At 42.5% G+C, this 23,698-nt stretch overlaps 1 protein-coding gene and 1 pseudogene across 5 annotated transcripts in view; one reads left to right on the plus strand and one right to left on the minus strand.

Moving 5' to 3' along the window:
- The window catches only part of MAD1L1 (mitotic arrest deficient 1 like 1), a 472,925-nt gene that overhangs the window by 251,625 nt on the left and 197,602 nt on the right, over positions 1 to 23,698 (minus strand). The window lies entirely within an intron of this gene.
- Positions 20,561 to 21,493, plus strand: LOC128561395 (alpha/beta hydrolase domain-containing protein 17C-like; annotated as a pseudogene).

Raw genomic sequence — 23,698 nt, forward strand, 5'->3', positions numbered from 1 at the left:
ACCGCAAAGAGAGGTGAGAGCCAGCAGAGACTGGGGCACTCTGCATGGCACACACAGAGCGGGAAGACAGGGAACCCAGGAAGCTCTGGGCAAGGGAGTGATTTGCGTCGAGAACAGTCTGAGAAGATTAATCTGAGAGCTGTGATTACAATGATACGAGACAAGGAAAGGGGAAGGAGGGAATAGAAGAAAATTTAAAAATCCAAGGGACAGAAATAAGATCATCCCAGAACCCAGACGTAAGCAGAGGGGAAAAGGTCTTCTGAAATGACACAGGCTGTCATCTGTTGCCCAAAGTCCTGAAAACATTTGGCTCTTTATAGCTGAGATATTCCAACAGCAGATGCCCCAGATTCTCCTAGGGACACACCAGGAGCAAATGAAGCTCGTGTAATTGGCCCAAATTGCTCACTGAAGACATCACTGTGTAATCTCAATCTTACTACTCCAGGGCACCCATGGTCAGAACAGAGGAACTCCGAACACAGCAGAGAGATGGTGATTCTTCATACACACCCCCGCCCACACACTTAGGAACAGGTGCATGAAACACACAGGGAGGCTCCCTGATAATGTAGTTATTAAACCTTGGGGTGAGGAAAAAAGCCTCTTGTGACAAAAGTTTTCAGAGTAGTCAAAATTCATTAACTCCAGTTAATTGGGTAGAAAGGCCAGTTCAGTTGATGATGACTGAATTAGAGTATAATTTTAACAGAATGCAATTCTATTAATTTCCACATAGTAACATGAACGAAGTGTTAGCAAACTGTTACCAAACACATTTCTTGCTTCGCTTCTTTCATAAGTAGATAAGACTAATTCGGAATTAGCACACCACTTATGCTTGTACAAATTAGAACCCATTAAACACAGGTCCCTGGAAGCGCTGGGTGTGCAGAGTCAGGGCTCCAGCTAAAGGCAGGACAGCCTTGGGAAAAGTGGTAGAAACTATTAATCTGTACTTGATGAAAATGCCTGCAAAGCAAATCAGACATGGCCCAGGTCAGAGTAAATTGAGAACAAGGAGAAGCGTTTGACCTTTCCTAATGAACCAGCGTACAGTAATAAGCACCAATTACCATGCTTTGGAAGGCCACCCTCATGGGTTGAGGACAAAAGTGAAGCGCTGTGTACAACCACCCACCATGCCAGGTCCTCTCAGCCAGCCTTCCTAAATATTTGTGTTCCTAGTCTACCTTCTTCTCTGGTTTTATTTTTCACTCCCTCAATTTCCGTAAGCCTAATGACAAGTTAATCTTATCTGACCAATAAACCAAGTTTATTGCCTACTGAGCTCTATTTCTGCTGGGTTACCTCACTCAGAGGAACCCCAGAAGGGAGATGGTCACAAGACTTTAAAAACATCTGTCTAGCACTTACAAGCTGTACATTCTCCTTTACATGCATCTATTTAAAATTCTTCCCTGAAGGTGCAGGAAGCTAAATGCCAGCCTGCTCACAAATAAGAAATATGGTCCTCTTCACATCCTGTGTCACTCGCCTGCCCTCTGCCTGTCCCAGATGCAGAGAACACACCTGCTCTCCAGTCCTAGCCCCAGGAATGCTGTCTTGCTCTGACTTCCCTGTTGCATCCTCCTGAGATGCAGCTGCAGAGTAGAGGGGTAAGCCTGCTGCCCTGTATTTCTCACCTGCTGCTCTGTATTTCTCACCCGCAAGCCATGTTCTTGCAACTTCAACCTCCAGATGAAAAGCTCTACGACACCTATCGTAGGAAGGAGTAGGAATCAATTGAGATTTCCTGAAGCAATTTTGCTTAGATTTCATACTGCTCTATTACAAATTATATTTCATTTATGTTACCTGTATAATGCGTTCTCCAAGCATTAAGCTTCCAAATCAGCAGTTCCCCACATTTGTACGGCTAATGGCGTGGGTGCTATATTAGAGCTGGCATTCCTAAGGGGATGTGCAGAGTTAGAAAGGGCATCAGGACCATTCTAACAGGAAGCCACACCTACAGGCCACAGCCGCCTGCAGGTGGCACCTCACCAGGTAGGGGAACATGACCACACAGGGTCCATGCAGTATGTATGTCCCACACGGATGTGTAGCACATGGGACTAGGACACTGCCCCTTGTGTAGTGTAGCCAAACAGAGCCCTGGGTTCATGGCCCGGCTCTACCAATCAGACAAGTTCCTTTACCTCTCCCTAAGCATATAGGGAAACTGAGGTTTAAACCTCAGTTTCCCTATATGCTTAGATGAACTTAGTCTACTGAAGTTCAAAATTAACAGAATCTGATCAGCTCTATTCACCAGGAAATAACAGAAAAGGCAGCCTATACCCATAGCCATGCATGCACCAGACATCATACGACCCAGTTTCTAAGCATCAGTTCTCCTGATTTGTCACTCACAGCTGTACACCTGGCCCCCAGCTCCCACATAGTGCCCGAAATGTAACAGATATACAGTAAATATCTGTTCAGCTGAGAAATGAATGAATGAATCGATTAGTCATCACAGCATCTCCATAGGCAGGCACGGTTCTCAGTCTTCCTTTCAGAGGAGGATCGAGGCTTTGAGTGAAGGAAATGACCCAGGGTAACCAGACACAAGTAACAGGGCTAAGTTCTGAAGCCTCGCCTATATGAAACTTTCCACACTGAAAGAAGGATGGACATTCAGAAAGAAGAGTACAGAATAAATCAAAGCACAAACAGTTCTGGGCTCAAACCCCTGCTTACTACACACATTAAGACGACCATGGGGTGACAGGGATCCCAAAGCCTGGGAACACCTCCTGATGCCAAACATACTCTGGGCTTGGGGAACATGGGGCATCACCAAGACAGTTCTAATTCAATAGTCCTTCCATAACTTAGAAGGGCAGGACTGTCCAGAGTGTGGCTCCCCCAGGAAATGATCTGCAGCTCAGGGATGGGCTCCTTTGCCACATTCCCTTTTAGAGCTTTGCTCAGATGACTGGGGCAAGAAATTAGCATAAGCATTCAGAACAAGGTGACCAACCAGGAAGTGTTTTCAAGGAGGCTAAAGGCATGGGTGCTGCTTCTCGGCACACATTTAAAAGTTGAACTCAACTCCCATCCAGCTAACAGTGCTAGGGGTACCCATCCAGGGTCTAGCTGCTCTGCAGGGTGATCCAGGGCACAGACATTGCCCCTCTCCAGAAACTCAATCTGGCAGGGAGTCAGACGAGAGCATTAGGAAATGGAACACAGATAACGCAGCAGAATAGTGGTAGGCAAAGCAGGAAAGGAGCAAGGTTCCTCCCCAGACACATGGATGGGCACTAGGCAATGTACCCATTCCTGTCCCCCTCCACTGCATGGCAGCATCTATGAGCATATACACACACAAATCCTACCCCTCATCCTAGGCTCCTCGGGCAATACCACTGTCATGTCTTTTGCTTTCTCAGAGTTGGGCAAAGTGGTCCGAGTGTACTCCTGCTGGTGTCACCACCAATTGAACAGGACAAAAGACTCATAATACCAAATAGCTTTCACATCCAGGGGAAGACACTCCATTCATTCAACCAACTTCATCAGCAGCCAGTGTTCGCCCAGCCCAGTGCTGGGCCCTGGGGAGAGGGGACAACAACATGGGACTGCCCTGCCATGCTCAGCTTACAGGTGCACAGCCTCACGTGGCCCAGCTTGGGGGGCCAGGGTGGGGTTTGGGAGATTGACTGTGCCTCTGTGAGTTTTCTTAGCCACAAAGAAGAGTAAGTACCTTACTTATTAGAGTTATTTTTTAGGATCCAAAAAAGATAATTTACATGAAACCCATAATATCTATTTTTAAATGTTAGCTATTGGTTATTACTATTAGTCTCACATCCTTGGAATGTCCCCCTGACCCTTTGAAAAAACATAATACACGTCTGATGATTGCAACTTAGCCTCTCAACCATAGCTGCCAACTGATAGAAGCCTGCTCCATGGGGTCCTCCACACCCCTCTCCCTCTGCAGCCATGATCACAACTATGTGCTTATGAGAGTCTGTGACTACCTGCCTGTCTCCCTAGCCAGAGAGCAGGGCATTCTCTTCCCCTGCTCTTTCCTTAATGCCCAAACACCTGGCAAGAAAAAAATGTTCAAAATAAATTTGCTGGCCAGGCATGGTGGCTTACACCTACAATCCCAGCATTTTGGGAGGCTGAGATGGGAGGATTGCTGAGTCCAGGAGTTACAGAGCAGCCTGGGCAACAAGTTCAGAGACTTCTGTCTCTAAAAATAAATTTTAGAAAATATGATTGCTAAATGAGTCAAATATCTGGTAGAAGGATTCTAACTTCACACTCAGTGACCCCACCCACCACACCAAGGCCAGAAGAGCTCAAGGGCTTCCCTGACTATGTCCTATACCTTAACCACATGCCAGTCATGCAGCTGAGGCCCCACAGAGAGCCCAAGAGCCTTTTTTCTGCCCCTGGCTCTCTAGACCCCCTGGGACGAGGACCCTCTGCTGTCTTCAGGCCTCCCACTGCAAACTTATGGGCTTGGGGAACCTGTAAGAGCCCACAGGGCCCATAGGCGAGAGTCTCAAACTTTACCAATCAAACATGATTGCTTCTCTAACACCAGCTTGCTACAGGGCTATATGAGAGACTCCATCTCCATACTCAATATCTCTTACTCCAGAGTATTCCTGGGCCGCTCTGGGAAATGCTGCAATGTCATCCGTCACAAGCAGTTCAGGAATCTGGGCCTCCACAGGAAGCATGGTTCACAGCCCCAAAGCTATCTCACAGCATCAGACCAATCTGTGGAGCCACTATGAGGTAGCCACATCCCCTCTGTCCCAGAACACTCCCTCTCTGGCAAAAAGCAGCTCTCATTTTCACATGATGGTCAGGGCTAAGGACCCTGCATGGGACTTCCCACTGACAGCCATCTTTCATTCTTAAGTCTTGCCCTACTATAAATGGGGCGGCAGGGCCTGAGGGCTAAGACAGAAACTGCCCTACCTCACAAAACCAAGGCTATTGGGAATGGTCTGTCACACAACAGGAGCCATGAGTACAGGGAAGAGAAAGAAATGGGCTCATGCTTTCCTGAAAGAGAAGATAGGTCCCTGCTAAACTGGTTATATGAACACAACAGGGTGCCCACGGCAGTGATATGGGGTTAGGGGCTGCTCCACCCCCAGGCAGAGGCCCTGCTCACCTGGTGCTATGCAAAGACATGGAAGTAAAGAGGGGGAGGGACAAGTGCTTCCCACCTGTTGTTCCCATAAACCAGGCAGGAAATATCTTCGAGGACTCTCCTTGCACATCAAGGCTCAGGGTTTTCTGCTTGAGAGGCAGGACCTGAGGGGACCAGATTGAGTCACAACCATTGGGCGCAAGCAGGCACATGGTCACAGATCACACGCATGCTATTTCCAAGACCTCAGAAGGCACCTCCCATAGGACTTCTTCCCAACACCAACTGAAAGAGCAGGAGCCTCCTCCAGCTGACCCAAGAGGGCAGGTCATGCTGCACATGCAGAATCACATACATTCAAAATGCATTGCATTCATCATAAGGTGCTGTTACTTGTAGTCACATACTCAAACTCTTGGGTCTCTTTAGAGATAGGGTCTTTCTTTGTGGCCCAGGCTAGAATGCAATGGCCAAATTATGGCTCACTGTAGCCTCTAATTCCTGGGTTCCCTGTTGGCCTCCCAAAGTGCTGGAATTACAGGTGTGAACTATTGTGCCTGGCCTTGAATCTCTCATAAAGACAAGGGCCAGACCCTAAGGTAAGTATTGTGAAAGCCTAACTTTGCAAATACTTGATTTGCTTAACCTGTACACTCTTAACCTTCCTTATTTTGAGATGTTCCTTTCTATAAGGGGCTAGACTCTAGAAATAGGAATCCCTCTCCACCTGCTGGCAAGGCATCACCAAGCACATTCCTGAGTCCATGGAAACATCCCTCATTTAAAGTTGTGTTGTCTGAGTTGAGAGTAGAATGAAATAGGTTTTTAAGAGCTCTGACCTGCAGCATAATCCAGTGTTAGTGCTATCACTGCCATGGTTACATAAAGTGTAATGCTCTTCCTAGGCAGGGTTGTGGACCCTCTACATGGACAACTACACCTGAGTCAAGATGGAAGACAGCTGCTAGGATAGACTCATTTGAGACCCTTTCCAGTCCCTAAAAATGAACCAGACCCCAAGTTCACTATTCGGACAGAACTTTATGGGCTCTGCCAGCCATCAGATGATGTGCATCACTAAGGAAAAGAAAGAGTTCCCATTGTTCAGGGACATCTGATTAACTCACAAGAAGGTTCAGTCTTCCATGAATACCTTCTATAGAAAGCAGCAGGTGCATGCATAGGAGGGTGCCAGGTGCAAAATGGCCTTACTGAGAGATGGCAATGACAGGAAGACTCCCTTGCCCGCTCTAGAATGAGCTTTCACAGACACCTACTCAACACTCACAATCCCAGGAGGTACTATTACCACCTCATTTTATGAAGAAGACAGCTGAGATTCAGAATACAGAACACACCCAGGGGGGCAGAGTCAGTGAGCACAGAGCTCCCCTGAAAGCCCACTGGATGGCTGATAACCTTACACTTACCCTTGCCTGCGTTACTGTCCTACAACCAAAAGAAAATACAGGTGAATATCTGTTGGAGCTTAAGGCCCCCAAAAGACATTGAGCATGGAAGCAGAATAATAATAAACTGAAAGATCAGTCTCTTTACAACATAAAACACATCCCAAGACATTGTTTAAAGAATAAAAGGTAAGAGACAAACTGGGGAAAATACATGCAAAAATACATAAAAAACGTTTACAAATCAGTAAGAAAATTGCTAATGCCTTAGTATAAAAGTAGGTAATATAAATACTCAACAGAAGAAATATAACTGACAAACAAACATAAAGAAAAACTTCAGTAAGACCCATTTCTCACCCACAGCAGCAAGGCCTAAAATAGTAATGCTCAATCCCAGTGGGGACAGCACAACACACCTGCTGGAGAGAATGTCTACAGGCACTTTTCTGGAAACTAACCTGTCAACACAAGTCAAGTGTCCTAAAACTGTATATACTCATAAATTCATTAATTCTACCCTAAAAAATGAACCAGACACATGGTGCAAAAACTGTCCAAAGATGTTGCTCACATTTATAATAATACTGAAAATTAGAAACAAACAAAATTTCCAATAAAGAGAAGAATTTAATTTTGGTATAACTATACAAAGAAATATCATAACCACTGAAGAATCTATTTTCAAAGAATATTTAACGATATGTGCAATTATCACAATAAGATGTTAAGCGACACACACAGAATGCAAATGGGGTCAGGAAGAGCTGCACCGGGACCTGCAATCGGCACACTACCGGACCTCCAGAAGAGCTGCGCCCGCCCAGACCCTGGTAAGAGCTGCGCTGGGACCTGCTGGGCCTCCCCACGCCCTGACCAGGACTCCCGGAGCAGCGCAACCCCGCGTCCTCCCTCCTGAACCCTCCCTGCCTCCACACCCACCCGCTCGACTGGCCAGGGACTCTGGTAGCCACATGCCCTCCGAGGCCTCCCTGCCTCTGTGTGGAGCCCTTCTCCTGGCCACAGACTGCTGGAGCCTTGGGCCCTCTTAAGTCACTGGGCGCCAGGCACTCCCAGAACCGTGTGGACCACCCCCACCCTACTCCTGGATCCGGGTGTGTCACACTCCTGAGCTGTTCCCACAAAAAGAACTCCCTAGCTGGGGCAGCCCCAGAAGAGCTACACAGGGTCACTCGCTACAAAGATCCAGCAACAATAGAGTGATCCCACTGGGGTCTAATCTTGGAGATACACCCCCCCAACTCTGAGGACGGCCAGAGGCAACGGTGAAAAACAATCATGACGCGAAATCAAGGGAAAAACTCAGGCAATATGAATAATCAGAGTAGATCAACCCCCACAAGGATCAATGGGGCAAACACAGCACAAGACCCCTTGAACAAACAAATAGCTGAGATGTCAAAAATCGAATTCAGAATCTGGATAGCAAATAAGATTGAATTAGAATTCCAAGCAGTAACCCAAAAGATGTCTCAAGAATTCAACGAATTCAAAGACCAAACGACCAAAGATTTTGACAAATTGAGAGAAGAAGTTGCAGCCCTCAAAGATCTGAGAAAGTAGATACCTGAGACAGTAGAATACCTCAGTAACAGAATGGAGCAAACAGAAGAAAGGATTTCTGACAATGAAGACAAAGCTTTCAAACGCTCCCAAACTGTCAAAGAGAAAGAGAAATGGAGGGCAAAAACAGATCACTCTCCCAGAGAGCTTTGGGATAATTAGAAGAAAACCAATATTGGACTTATAGGTATCCCCGAAAGTGATGACGTGGCTTCACAAGGCACAGAGTCTCTTCTCCATGAGATTATGAAAGAGAACTTTCCAGACATGCCAAGAGATTCTGAAATTCAGATAGCAGGCAGTTTCAGAACTCCAGCACGACTCAACCCGAATAAGACATCCCCCAGACACATCATAATCAAGTTCACTAAAGTTAATATGAAGGAGAAAATTCTGAAAGCAGCCAGACGAAAGAAAACCATTACCTACAAGGGGAAGAATATTAGCATGACTGCAGATCTCTCTGCTGAAACCTTTCAACCTAGAAGAGGATGGTCATCGACTTTTAATCTCCTAAAACAAAATAACTTTCAACCCAGGATCCTGTACCCAGCTAAACTGAGTTTCATTTATGATGGAGAAATTAATGACATTCACATGTTGAAGAAATTTGCCACAACTAAACCAGTTCTCCAGGATATTCTCAGATCTATCCTCCATAAAGACCAGCATAATGCTCCACCACAAAAGTAAACCCACCCAGAAAACTTTGATCAAATTCCAACCTCCACGGTCACAAAAGGATTAAAAATGTACACCGGACTCTCGAAAGGCTTATCAATATTCTCAATTAATGTGAATGGTTTAAAGTGTCCTCTAAAGAGGCACAGGTTGGCTGACTGGATACAAAAAAAATCAAGCCAGATTATCTGCTGCATACAAGAATCTCATCTTACATTAAAAGACAAATATAGACTCAAGATGAAGGGATGGTCATCTACATTCCAGGCAAATGGAAAACAGAAAAAAGCAGGCATTGCAATCCTATTCGCAGATGCAAGACGCTTTAAACCAACCAAAATAAGGAAGGATAAGGATGGACACTTCATATTTGTTAAAGGTAATACTCAATAAGATGAGATTTCAATTATTATTTATGCACCCAACCAGAAAGCACCGCAATTTATAAGAGAAACTCTAACAGACATGAGCAACTTGATTTCCTCCAGCTCCATAGTAGTTGGAGATTTTAACACCCCTTTAGCAGTGCTAGATAGAGCCTCCAGAAAGAACCTAAGCAAAGAAATCTTAGATTAAACTTAACCATTCAACATCTGGATTTAACAGACATCTACAGAACATTTCATCCCAACAAAACTGAATACACATTCTTCTCATCAGCCCACGGAACATACTCCAAAATCGACCACATCCTGGGCCATAAATCTAACCTCAGCAAATTTAAAAAAATAGAAATTATCCCTTGCATCTTCTCAGACCATCATGGAATAAAAGTTGAACTCAATAACAACAGGAATCTGCATACCCATACAAGAACATGGAAGCTAAATTACCTTATGCTGAAGGATAGATGGGTTATAGACGAGATTAAGAAGGAAATCACTAAATTTTTGGAACAAAACAACAATGAAGATGCAAATTATCAGAACCTCTGGGATACTGCAAAGGCAGTCCTAAGATGGAAATTTATAGCACTGCAAGCCTTCCTCAAGAAAATGGAAAGAGAGGAAGTTAAATAACTTAATGGGACATCTCAAGCAACAGGAGAAGGAAGAACATTCCAACCCCAAACCCAGCAGAAGAAAAGAAATAACCAAAATCAGAGCAGAATTAAATGAAATTGAAAACAAAAGAATTATACAACAGATCAATAAATCCAAAAGTTGGTCTTTTGAAAAGGTCAATAAAATAGATAAACCTTTGGACAACCTAACTAGGAAAAAAAGAGTAAAATCTCTAATTTCATCAATCGGAAATGTTTGTAAAGATGAAATAACAACAGACCCCTCAGAAATTCAAAATATCCTTAACAAATATCACAAGAAACTTTAGTCTCAGAAATATGAAAATCTGAAAGAAACAGACCAATACTTGGAAGTACGCCACCTACCTAGACTTAGCCAGAACAAAGTAGAAATGCTGAACAGTCCTATATGAAGTTCTGAAATACCATCAACTATACAAAATCTCCCTAAAAAGAAAAGCCCAGGACCAGATGGCTTGACGTCAGAATTCCACCAAACCTTTAAAGAAGAACTAGTACCTATATTACGAAACCTCTTCCAAAATATAGAAAAAGAAGGAATACTACCCAACACATTCCACGAAGCAAACATCACCTTGATCCCTAAACTAGGGAAAGACCCAACAATAAAAGACAATTATAGACCAATATCACTAATGAATACTGATGCACAAATACTCAATAAGATCCTAACAAACAGAATCCAACAATACATCAAAAAAATTATACACCATGACCAAGTGGGATTTATCCCAGGCTCTCAAGGCTGGTTCAATACACGAAAATCTATAAATGTAATTCAGCACATAAACAAACTAAAAAATAAAGACCAAATGATTCTCTCAATCGATGCAGAAAAAGCTTTTGATAATATCCAGCATCCCTTCATGATCAGAACACTTAAGAAGATTGGTATAGAGGGACATTTCTTAAACTAATAGAGGCCATCTACAGCAAACCCACAGCCAATATCATATTGAATGCTGCTGAATTGAAATCATTTCCACTTAGATCAGGAACCAGGCAAGTTTGCTCATGGTCTCCACTGCTCTTTAACATTGTAATAGAAGTTTTAGCCTTTGCAATTAGGGAAGAAAAGGTGATCAAGGGTATCCACATAGGGTCAGAAGAGATCAAACTTTCACTCTTCGCAGATGACATGATCGTATATCTGGAAAACACTAGGGATTCTACTACAAAACTTTTAGAAGTGATGAAGGAATATAGCAATGTCTCAGCCTACAAAATCAACACCCATAAATCTGTAGCCTTTATATATACCGAGAATTGCCAAGTCGAAAAAACAGTCAAGGACTCTATTCCTTTCACAGTAGTGCCAAAGAAGATGAAATATTTGGGAGTTTATCTAACAAAGGACGTGAAAGATCTCTATAAAGAGAACTATGAAACTTTAAGACAAGAAATAGCTAAAGATGTTAACAAATGGAAAAACATACCATGCTCATGGATGGAAAGAATCAACATCGTTAAAATGTCTATACTACCCAAAGCAATATATAATTTTAATGCAATTCCTATCAAAGCTCCATTGTCATATTTTAAAAATCTTGAAAAAATAATACTTCATTTAATAAGCAATCAAAAAAAAACCTCGAATAGCCAAAACATTACTCAGAAATAAAAACAAAGCAGGAGGAATCACACTACCAGACCTGAGACTGTACTATAAATCAATAGTGATCAAAACAGCATGGTACTGGCACAAAAACAGAGAAGTAGATGTCTGGAACAGAACAGAGAACCAAGAGATGCATCCAGCTACTTACCGTTATTTGATCTTTGACAAGCCAATTAAAAACATTCGATGGGGAAAAGATTCCCTATTTAACAAATGGTACTGGGTGAACTGGCTGGCAACCTGTAAAAGACTAAAACTGGACCCATACCTTTCACCATTAACTAAGATAGACTCTCACTGGATAAAAGATTTAAACTTAAGACATGAAACTATAAAAATACTTGAAGAAAGTGCAGAGAAAACTCTTGAAGGAATCGGCCTGGGTGAATATTTTATGAGGAGGACTCCCCAGGCAACTGAAGTAGTATCAAAAATACATTACTGGGACCTGATCAAACTAAAAAGCTTCTGCACAGACAAGAACATAGTAAGTAAAGCAAGCAGACAGCCCTCAGAATGGGAGAAAATATTTGCAGGTTATACCTCCGATAAAGGTTTAATAACCAGAATCCACAGAGAACTCAAACGTATTAGCAAGAAAAGAACCAAGTGATCCCATCTCAGGGTGGGCAAAGGACTTGAAGAGAAACTTCTCTAAAGAAGACAGATGCACGATCTACAGACACATGAAAAAAAGCTCATCATCCTTAATCATCAGAGAAACGCAAATCAAAACTACTTTGAGATATCACCTAACCCCAGTAAGAGTAGCCCACATAACAAAGTCCCAAAACCAGAGATGTTGGTGTGGATGTGGAGAAAAGGGCACACTTCTACACTGCTGGTGGGAATGCACACTAATACGTTCCTTCTGGAAGGATGTTTGGAGAATACTTAGAGATCTAAAAATAGACCTGCCATTCGATCTTATAATTCCTTTACTAGGTATATACCCAGAAGACCGAAAATCACAATATAACAAAGACATCTATACCAGAATGTTTATTGCAGCCTAATTCATAATTGCTAAGTCATGGAAGAAGGCCCAAGTGCCCATCTATCCACGAATGGACTAGCAAATTGTGGTACATGTATACCATGGAATATTATGCAGACTTAAAGAAAGATGGAGACTTTACCTCTTTCATGTTTATATGGATGGAGCTAGAACATACTCTTCTTAGCAAAGTATCTCAAGAATGGAAGAAAAAGTATCCAATGTACTCAGCCCTACTATGAAGCTAATTTATAGCTTTCATATGAAGGCTATAGCCCAACTATAGCCTAAGAATATGGGGAAAGGGCCAAGGGAGGGGGGAGGTTAGGATGGACGAAGGGTAATGGGTGGGGCCACACCTATGGTGCATCTTAGAATGGATACAGGCGAAACCTATTAAATGCAGAATACAAATGTCTACATACAATAACTAAGAAAATGCCATGAAGGCTACGTTGAACAGTTTGATGAGAATATTTCAGACTTTATATGAAACCAGCACATTGTACCCCTTGATTGCACGAATGTACACAGCTATGATTTAACAATAAAAAAATAAATAAATATCAAAATGTATATTCTCTCCAGAAAAAAAAAAAAAAGAATGCAAATGGGGCCTGTCTACTCCAATGAGATCCCTCTCTAGTGGCTGCCCCCACACCTGTGGTACAGTGAGAGATTGATCTTTCACTAATTGATGAACTGGATGAATGTGGGGGGAAAGGGAAGAGAGAAATCAAGGAAAATGCCTTCTTGCAACTTTTTAGCAGTTTCTAGTCTTTCCACATGTACAATATTGTAATCAAGAGAAGAAAAAAGTGCTATGTATTTTAAAGGAGTCCAAGGCTCACAGGATACTCTGTTTACACAGTACCTGAGAATAAAGGACCCAAACCCATGCCATCCATCCACAGACCCCCCACACCTGAGCCCCCAAGAAGGAGGGTCCTTCCCCTGAGTCATAAGTCCACACTGAAGCTCCACCAGAGTTGGAGCCTGTGGAGAGGCTAGGAATTCCCTACGTAAGGCAACAATAGGGGCCCCTCATTCCAGAGGGAAGAAAAGCCCAAGTAAAATGTAGCAGGGCAAGGTGACCCCATGGTCAAAGCTAACACACAGACAGTCCAAGAACACTCTGAAAAATGTGAACTTGGTGGGGCTCAAGCTCTCAGGTATGGATGTAAGCACATTATGCAGTAAGGATGGTGGAGGAACAATCCCCCTGCCACCTGGAATGACAGCACAAAACTTTTGTGCCTTACAGCTGGTGTCAGAACCTCCTCTCTTAGATGAAGTGTCAAGTCTGAGGAGGACAATCCATCTCATTGTGGATAGATCTGGGTTCTCCTCATACACAAATGCTCATGTATCAAAATTAGATCCCACAAAAGACCCAGCTGTCATTAGAGAACACTCCCACAGCTGCACACATTGCTAAACCCATGACAGTTCTGAACAATGGCTAAGGGCCTTTTAAGTAGAAGATTCCATAAAGTGATAAAACCAAAAAACAACCATCTTAACAACCCAGACATGCATCTCTTCCACCTCCTCAAGGCTAATGCTGCTGAGAGAGGTGCTATAAAAACAGAACAGCCAGGTGGCGCCTGTGGCTCAGTGAGTAGGGCACCAGCCCTACATACTGAGGGTAGCAGGTTCAAACCCAGCCCTGGCCGAACTGCAACAAAAAAATAGCCGGGTGTTGTGGCAGTTGCCTGTAGTCCCAGCTGCTCGGGAAGCTGAGGCAGGAGAATCGCGGAAGCCCAAGAGCTGGAGGTTGCTGTGAGTCCTGTGACATCATGGCACTCTACCGAGGGCGGTGAAGTGAGACTCTGTCTCTACGAAAAAAACAAAAACAGGACAGCCATCTCCGCAGAAGTTCAAGTAGAAATGTACACCTACCTTAGCACACGAAGCCCACGCGGTATCATACATGACACTGACCACACCAGCAAATCTGAGCACTAGGTTGTCAGTGGATAGGAACAAACCACATAAGGAGCTCTGCTCCCGAGCAACGAGCACAGTTTCTGCACCCACTAGGGCCTCCATTCACTTGGCGAGGTGCACATCAGGCTCTTCAACCTGTCAGTACTCTCTGCCAGACAGAAATAATAGCTCTTTCATTTTCTTGTTAATGGCCTTTATTTTTTAGAATCGTTTCAGATTCACAAAAGAATTGAAAAGGCAGTAGAGACATCCCAGTTTCCCGTCATCATCTCACACTGGTGTGACACATCAGCTATAGTAATGACCCAAAACCCCACAGGCGGACGTCAGCTGACTGCATGTCCCTTCACTGTGCTTTGCAGACACTGCATTTTGCATACATTGAAGGTCTGTGCAAGACTGTGTTAAAACAAGTCTTCTGGTGTCATGTTCCCAGCAGCATGTGCTCACTTTGTGTTTCTGTGTCACACTATAGTAATTCTCACAATATTTCAAACGTTTTCATTATTATTATTCCTGTCATGGTGATCTATGATCAGTGATCTTTGATGTTACAATTGTCCTTGTTTGGGAGTGCCATAAACAGTGCCCTTATCAGTTAAGATAACAAACATAAATGAGTGTGTTCTGACTCCTTTAACTAGCCTGCTGCTGTTCTCCCATCTTTCTCCTTCTCCTTGGGGATCTCTATTCCCCAAGATATAATAATATTGAAATAGGACAATTAAAAACCTTACAACAGCTTTTTAGTGTTCAAGTGAAAGGAAGAGTTGCACATCTCTCCTTTAAATAAAAAAGTAGAAACAATTAAGCTTAGTGAGAAAGGCACGTTCAAAGCTGAGACAAGCTGAAAGCCAGGCCTCTTGTGCTGGTCAGCCAAGCTGTGAATGCAAAGAAGTTCCTGAAGGAAATTAAAAGTGCTACTCCAGTGAATACACAAATGATAAGAAAGTAAAACGGCCTGATTACTGATGTAGAGAAAGTTTGAGTGATCTGGACAGAAGACCAAACCAGCCACAACATTGTCTTAAGCCAAAGCCTAATCCAGAGGAAGGCCCCAACTCTCTTCAATTCTGTGAAGGCTGAGGGAAGTGAGGAAGGTGCAGAAGAAAAACTGAAGTCAGGATAAGTTCATGACTTCATAAGTTTAAAGAAAGAAACCATCACCATAACATAAAAGTATAAGGAGAAGTAGCAAGTGCTGATAGGGAAGCTGCAATTAAATTACCTAAAAGATATAGCTGAGTTACTGATGAAGGTGGCTACACAAACAACAGATTTTCAATGTAGATGAAACAGCCTTCTATTGGAAGAAGATGCCATCTAGGATTTTCATAGCTAGAGAGGATAAGTCAATGTCTGGCTCAAAGCTTTTCTTTTCAGGGGCTAAAGCAACTGGTGACTCTAAGTTGAAGCCAATGACATTTACCAATCCAAGATCCTCCAACCCTTAAGAATGATGCTAAATCTGTTCTACCTGTGCTCTATAAATGAAACAGCAACACTAAGATGGCAGCACATCCATTTACAGTGTGGCTTCCTCAATATTTTAAATCCATGTTTGAAACCTACTACCCAGAAAAAAAGATTTCTTCCAAAATATTACTGCTCATTGGCAATGCCCCTGGTACCCAAGAGTTCTGAGGGAGATGTACAAGATGAGTATTATTTTCATGTCTGCTAATGTAACATCCATTTTACAGCCCACAGATCAAGGAGTAAGTTCAATTTTCAAGTCTTATTTTATAAGAAATACATTTCATAAGGCTATCATTGCCACAGACAGTAATTCCTCTGATGGATCCAGGCAGAGTCAACTGAAAACCTTCTGAAAAGGATTCACAATTCTATATGTCATTAAGAATATTTGTGATTCACACAGGATCACATGCTACAGCGAAATCTTTTGTAAAAGGAAAAGTCAATTAATGTGGGAAACTTCACTGCTGTGCTACTTTAAAATTGCCACAGCCACCCCAACCTTTGGCAATCTCCACCCTGATCAGTCAGCAGCCATCAACATCAAGGCAAGATACTCTACCTGAAAAAAAAAAAGATTATGATTTGCTGAAGGCTCAGATGATCATTAGCATTTTTAATAATATTTTTAAGGTATGTACATTCTTTCTTCAGATATAATGTTATCACACACTTAGCAGATCACAATATAGTATAAATAACTCTTACACGCACTGGAAAAGTAAAACATCTGTGTGTGTTGCTTGAGACAGTCTAGACCTAAACCTGCAATATCTCTGAGGCCTGTCTGCCCATTCCTATTATTCAGATGCCTCAGTTTTCACCTCATGTCCTCTTCTGTTCCAGGTCCAGGGTCTCTCTAGGATACCACAGCACATTCAGCTGTCATGTCTCTTTTGGCTCCTTCTGGCCATGGCAATTTCTCATTTTACTATGGTTCTGACAACCTGAATAATTTTGATTACTAATCAGGTATTCTATGTGATGCCCCATTATTGGGATTTGTCTGGTGTTTTTCCCATGATACTGGGGTCATAGGACACAAGAGTAAAAAGAGGCCATCATCACATGATACCAAGGTTTTATACCAGGTGATCTATGAGCTGACATCTGCCCTTTTGCCTGGCTGAGTCCATTCCTGATAGTCTGAAAGTCAGTAAGCTTGGCCGGTACCTGAGGGGGGGGAGCAAGCGTACCTCCTTGGAGATAAGTATCTACAGAAAGTACTTATAACTCTTCAGCATGGGAGATTTTTGTCTCTCCTCTCCAGTTTATTCTCATTCATCCTTTAATTTATATTAATACTTTGGCTCATACCCCAATACCATATTGTTTTCTCAGATGGTTCCAGCTTGGCCATGGGGGTGGGGGAGGGTTCTTTCCATAGGCTCCTGTGCACCTGTGGGACACCTAACCAATTTGTTTTTGTTATTTTTTGTTTTTCTTTTTCTGGCACAAGATGGTCCAGGTTCATCATATTTATTTCCTGCCCCAGGTGTAGCATCAATCAACCATGTCTCCAAGGAGCCCTGGCACCTGAACAGTGAGAGAAACCAGGGTTTGGGTGCTGGGTATACTTGTCGCTGCTGGGGGACCACTGCTAGTGGGCCACCAGCTGACAGAACACAATGTGTGTGTGTGTACTACCCTGTGTATACACATATTTATGAATGTTTCTATAGGTACCATCTGTATCTATAGTAAACAATTCACGAGCTCACACCAATGTTGCCAACTCTAACCCATTACTCATGGGTCCTATGAGCCTCCTCCCTTGGCTGATCTGCCAATTTTCACTCTAACAGTGGGAAACCCAGATTCCACTGCTTGCCATCCAGTAATTCAAGTGTTCTCTTCTAGCTAAATGTACAGGAAGAGCAGGTCTAGTGACCTGTGCTCCCAAGGGAAGCAAATTTATCACTGAGAGTGCACTGCTCCTGTGCAGCCCCTGCTGTTACAGCCCTAGAGGCTGTGTTCATTTCCTAAGATGTTTATGTTAGCACTTTCCCCATCCCCCAATTTATTCATGCCTCTATTATAACATGTAGCATTTAATTTAACTATCTATACATATCTATGTATGTATATATACATCTATCTATATATCTACCATCCAACTTACTTAAGAATACATTTCAAGGCCAGGCATGGTAGCTCACACCTATACTCATAGCATTCCAGTGGGTGGATTGCTTGAGTTGGAGAGTTTGAGACCAGCCTGAGCAAGAGTGTGATCCTGTTTCTACTAAAAAATAGAAAAAACTAACTAGGCATGGTGATACATACCTGTAGTCCCAGCTACTTGGGAGGCTGAGGCAAGAGGAGGATTACTCAAACCCAAGAGTTTGAGGTTGCTGTAAGCTATGATGCCATGGCACTCTACCCAGGGCAACAGAGTGAGATGCTGTCTCCCCCTCCCCCAAAAAAGAGAGATTTCAGGTAACTTTTAAAAGTACAAAGATGATAAAGTAGCATGAGGTAACAGTGGGTAAAGCAGCTAATAAATGAGTGCTTACAATATGCCAGGCTCTATTCTAAGCACTTTGCAAGTATTAATTTGATCTTCAAAAAACCCTATGAAAAAGTAATACTCTATAATACTCTAATTTTGGATATACAAAAGGATACGCAGGTATACAAGGTCAAAGACCTTGTGGTGGGTTCATGGCAGTCTGGATCAGACACCAAAGCTCTTAACCACCACCTGGTACTGCTCCCCAGAGTAGCAACAACACAAAGGCAGAGATCCAACTATAATGACCTACACCTGCTATGGGGGGGTTACTTTTCATGTTGGAAGCTGCATTAATTTAGCTGTAATCAAATAATGCCACAATCAAAAACCTTCAATTAGATACACTTAAAAATGTACACTATTTTATAAAAATCTAACTGTTGTGTACTTAATAATTTCACAAAATGAAAACTATTAGTTAATTTTAAAGTCAAAAACATTTTAATAACTTTGTTGTTTCTGGCTTCTGTTGGAAACCATTTGAGTATCTGGTTGTAGCTTGGAAGTACACAGTTTCAGTTGATCCCCTAGATGGGTATCAGTCATTTGTGACCTTAAGGGAATCTTGATTTTAGATAGGAGTATGTAGACTCACAGCAATAAGTGGTTGATAAGCAAGAAAGCATTTTTCAGACATGTTGCTGAAGGTGTAGATATTCTACTGCATTTCTGCATATTTCAGTTGAATCTTTCTTAGCACCACGCAATGACTTTAAAATGCCATCTATTGAGAGCTCAATCAATTCCATCTGTAGTTCTTTAGGTGCTTTGGTGATATCAACTAGGTAAGACTAAAATGCTAATTTGAGGGTGAAGTCATGATTTTCAAAGTCAGTGAACCTTTCTTTGTATTCTCCAATTAATATAACAGCTGCAATATTCTTCAAATGACTTGCATTTATCATCCTGCTCATCACTGACCTCTGCTAAATGCAGAAAATATTCATCCAAATTTTCCTTTCGAAGAAGCATTTTAAAGAAAAATAGCTTTTTTTCAAAATGCCTGAATTTTTGGCCACATATCATATATAGACACAGTTCTGCCTTGCAAAGAAGTATTCAAGTCATTTTGATTTGACATGATATCACACAGAAATGCTGCTTTCCTATAAAAATCTCCTTTCAATAGTTCACATTGCTGATTCTGTTCTTCACAAAATTTAACTATTTGTTCTTGCAGAGATAACATTTTGCCTGACATCTGTCCTGGTAATAACCAATCCACTTCAAAATAATACGGCAAATCCACACTCAATACCTCATCTTTCAATTTTAGCACATTACAAAACTGACGATGCTGTGTTGCATTTGCATGAATATAGTTAATACTTGTAACCCGTAGAAAAATGTCACTTAAAATAGTAGCTTTAACACAGAGATTTTGCAGATGCAAGATACAAGTAGATCCGTTAATACATTTTTATCTATGCAGTAAATCCTTCATGTTTTCCTGTCATAGAAGGTGTACCATCTGTACATACATTCACTAAGTTTATGAAATTCAGTCCAAAGTCGTAACATTTATCTTGAAAGTTGCTGAAGATATCTATTGCCCATGTTCTGTTTACAAGAGTGCCCAAAGCGAGTTAGTCTTCTTATATTTAGCAAAAGTAGGGTAATATTACAATTCCTAGTCCTAATTAAAAAATCTGTTTTCTTCTTTCAATGTTTTCTTCGTCTTCTTTGACATGATGGGCTGTTAAGCAGACAATTAAAAAATACGGTCCAGCTATGCAATTATTCACGCGTTCCACTTCAAACAGAAACACACTGTACCACTGTCAAAAGCTGGTAACAGCCTAGCACACTTGACACCCATAAACTCTCACCAACCAGCCGCCTGTGGTAGTGGCAATGGTCTCGGCAGGGGGAATCAGAACTAAATCTGGAGCATAGCAACTGTCAATTTAGCACTTTATGGCTCACTCATGTCCTAATTGTGCCAATCTAAGACGATTACTTCATTGAAACTCATGTTATTCTTCAGTATTTTGAATACATTCATTTTAAAAATAAAATAAAAAGCCCACCGTCAGCCAGGCGGGCGGGCCACAGCTGCCCTCAGCGCTCACTCGCTTGACCGCTCCAGGCCGCGGGCCTGCCCGCCCGCCCTCCCTCCTCCCGGGCCAGCCAGCGCCCGCCGCCCCGATGCTGGAGCCAGGCCCCAGTATAAACAGCTTCTCGCTGGGCTAGCTGTGTTGGCTCTTCTGTTGCCCGCCCTGCCCCAGCCGCATCGCCGCCGCCAAACTGGCCTTCCTGCAGCCCGAGCCACCTACAGGGTGCTAGCGCCCAGCAGTGCGGCCCAGCAGGCGCCGCAGCAGTCAGAGGCACGGGCGCAGGGCCCGGCATGTGCAGTCTGCACCTCAGCGAGCGCGCCAACTGGCAGTACTTGCAGCGCGAGCTGGACGCTGTGGAGGTCGTCTTCTCGCCCACGGCCCGGGACAACCGGCTGGGCTGCATGTTCGTGCGCTGCGCGCCCTCCAGCCGCTGCACGCTGCTCTTCTCACACGGCAACGCCGTGGACCTGGGCCAGATGTGCAGCTTCTATATCGGCCTCGGCTCGCGCATCTACTGCAACATCTTCTCCTACGACTACTCAGGCGATGGCATGAGCTCGGGCAAACCCTCCGAGGAAGAACTTCTAGGCCGACATCGACGCCCCATGGCAGGCGCTGCGCATCCGGTATGGAGTCAGTCCCGAGAGCATCCCTCTGTGGTCAGAGCATTGGGACAGTCCCCACTGTAGACCTGGCCTCCCAATGAGTGCGCGCAGCTGTAATTCTGCATTCCCCTCTGACGTCTGGTTTGCGCATGGCTTTCTCAAATACCAGGAAAACATACTGCTTCCATGCTTTCCCTAGCATTGACAAGATCTCTAAGGTCACGTCTCTTGTGTTGGTCATTCACTGGACAGAAGATGAGGTCATCGACTTCTCCCAGGGCCTAGCCATGTATGAGCGCTGTCCCGGCGCTGAGGAGCCCCTCTGGGTAGAAGGGGCTGGGCATAATGACACAGAGCTTTACGCACAATACCTAGAGAGACTAAAACAGTTCATAGCTCACGAACTTCCTAACTCCTGAAGACAACAACTTGATTTTATCTCCTCTGGTTTTCACATGCTTTAATTGGATAGCTGTAATGGCTTCATAACCACAAAGAAGTGCCCAGCCTTTAAAAGGGTGTTCTTATCAAAGAGCTGATGAAATCTCAGTCTTTTGTAGCTAGAGATGGTTCTACCAATTCACGTAACACATTAAACTGAGCAGTTATGACTCCCAGCTTCATTGCCTTGCAGGAGTGGGGATGAGAGCTGAGTGTAGGGACAGTTTTCTGGTACTGTGTGAAATATGCTCCACTTTGTTTCCATCCCACCATCATTTCTGACTCATTTATGCAGGATGCAGCCCTGTCCCCACCTGTATTTTCCGTATTTGATGTGCAGCTCTCTTTCCCCAGCCACAGGACTCATGGGTTCAATCCATTTGTGAAGCTGTGATTGTGTAACTGGAAACTACTGTGGTGAAAATTCCTTTGTTAATTTCTGTTACCATGCTGCTCTTTCCCCAGACAAGTAAACTGAAGGGTAATTTACTGAATTTATCATGAACAGCTTCATCAACTGTATCCATATAAATATAACTAGAATATTCTTAAACAAAACTAGGGGGTAGTTTAAGTGTAAATTTATTACTAGCCAACAGAGTTTTAATATTTTGATTATCTGGTTGGTTTAACAACGAGCCTAGCCCACTTACCTTCTCTAAATCCTCCTCCTCGTAGGCTTTTTTAAAGCACTGTACATATTTGCAATCACATTGTGCATAGATTCTTAATGGGTAGTTTTCTTTTGTCAGGATACAACAATTAACTGCTAAATTCCTTGTTTGTAATGTAAATGATTGAATGCATTTTGTTAATATGTTTTTATTCCTTTTTTTCTATTTATTTATTTTTATTAAATCATAGCTGTGTGCATTAATGTAATCATGGGGTACAATGTGCTGATTTTATATACAATTTGAAATATTTTCATCAAATTGGTTAACATAGCCTTCCTGGCATTTTCTTAGTTATTGTGTTAAGACATTGATATTCTACGTTTAATAAGTTTCACATGTACCCTTGTAAGATGCACCGTAGGTGTGGCCCCACCAATTACTCTCCCTCCACCCATCCTCCCCCCTCCCCTCCCCTCCCTCTCCCCTTTCCTCATATTCTTGGGCTATAATTGGGTTATAGCTTTCATATGAAAGCTGTAAATTGGTTTCATAGTAGGACTGAGTACATTGGATACTTTTACTTCCATTCTTCAGATACTTTGCTAAGAAGAATATGTTCCAGCTCCATCCATGTAAACTAGAATAACATATTTGGATTACTTGACATTTGTACTAGACGTTTTTGAAAGTATGCTGGTAATATAATTTTAAATGCCTTTACCTATTACTCTAAACCACACCACTTAAAAATATGTATATGTGCACATGAACAAACATCCATATAGTCTGTAATTATATATACCAATTTTGAGGTGTATAATATTGCAATTGTTGATTTAAACTAAAAATCATAAAATAGTGAGCAGTTTTATATGTTTTTATTCCTATGTCTTGCTATTAAAAAAATGTTATAACATTTCCAAGACAAAAATTCCAAGTTTATGCTTTGAAGAATTTATGTAATTAAAATTTCACTGAACTAAAAAATAAATAAATAAATAAATAATATAGAAAAGGTGAATAAAAATGTAATAAAAGGATCTGCTCTGTAAATTTTAGGTTCAGTCAAAAGGCCACATGTAAGGACCTAGAAAATCATATGTGTCTGGGCTATGGGTAAAACATAGATTCGGTTTTAAGCTTCCCATCAAACACAATGAAAAGAGAAATGTGATCAACTACGAAGTTCAATGAACATAAACAGACCGTTTGAATAGGAAAAGAAAATTCTTCTGGATACTAAATTCAGAATGGATTCCTCCCAGGGCCTTAAGGGTTATTATGACTTAATCAGACTTAATCACATCTTTACAGTGGAAGGAAGAAGCAATAGGCTCTTTCTTAAAGAACCCTCAACATAATTTAATGGCACCTACCAAGAGCAATTCTGTCATTACAAACTACTTAAGGATGAGGGTCCGGAGCAGGAGTGGCGAGGGTGGGTGGGCAGTGCCATGCAACAGATTGATCCAGCCCAAGGAGGAACAGGCCTACTTTTAAACAGACTAAATGCTAAGGAGGAGCTAAGGTGGCACTAAGGTGCCCAGGCAAATGCCTGGAACAGCC

The sequence above is a fragment of the Nycticebus coucang genome, chromosome 12 (genome assembly GCF_027406575.1).
Source record: "Nycticebus coucang isolate mNycCou1 chromosome 12, mNycCou1.pri, whole genome shotgun sequence".
NCBI classification, from domain to species: Eukaryota; Metazoa; Chordata; class Mammalia; order Primates; family Lorisidae; genus Nycticebus; species Nycticebus coucang.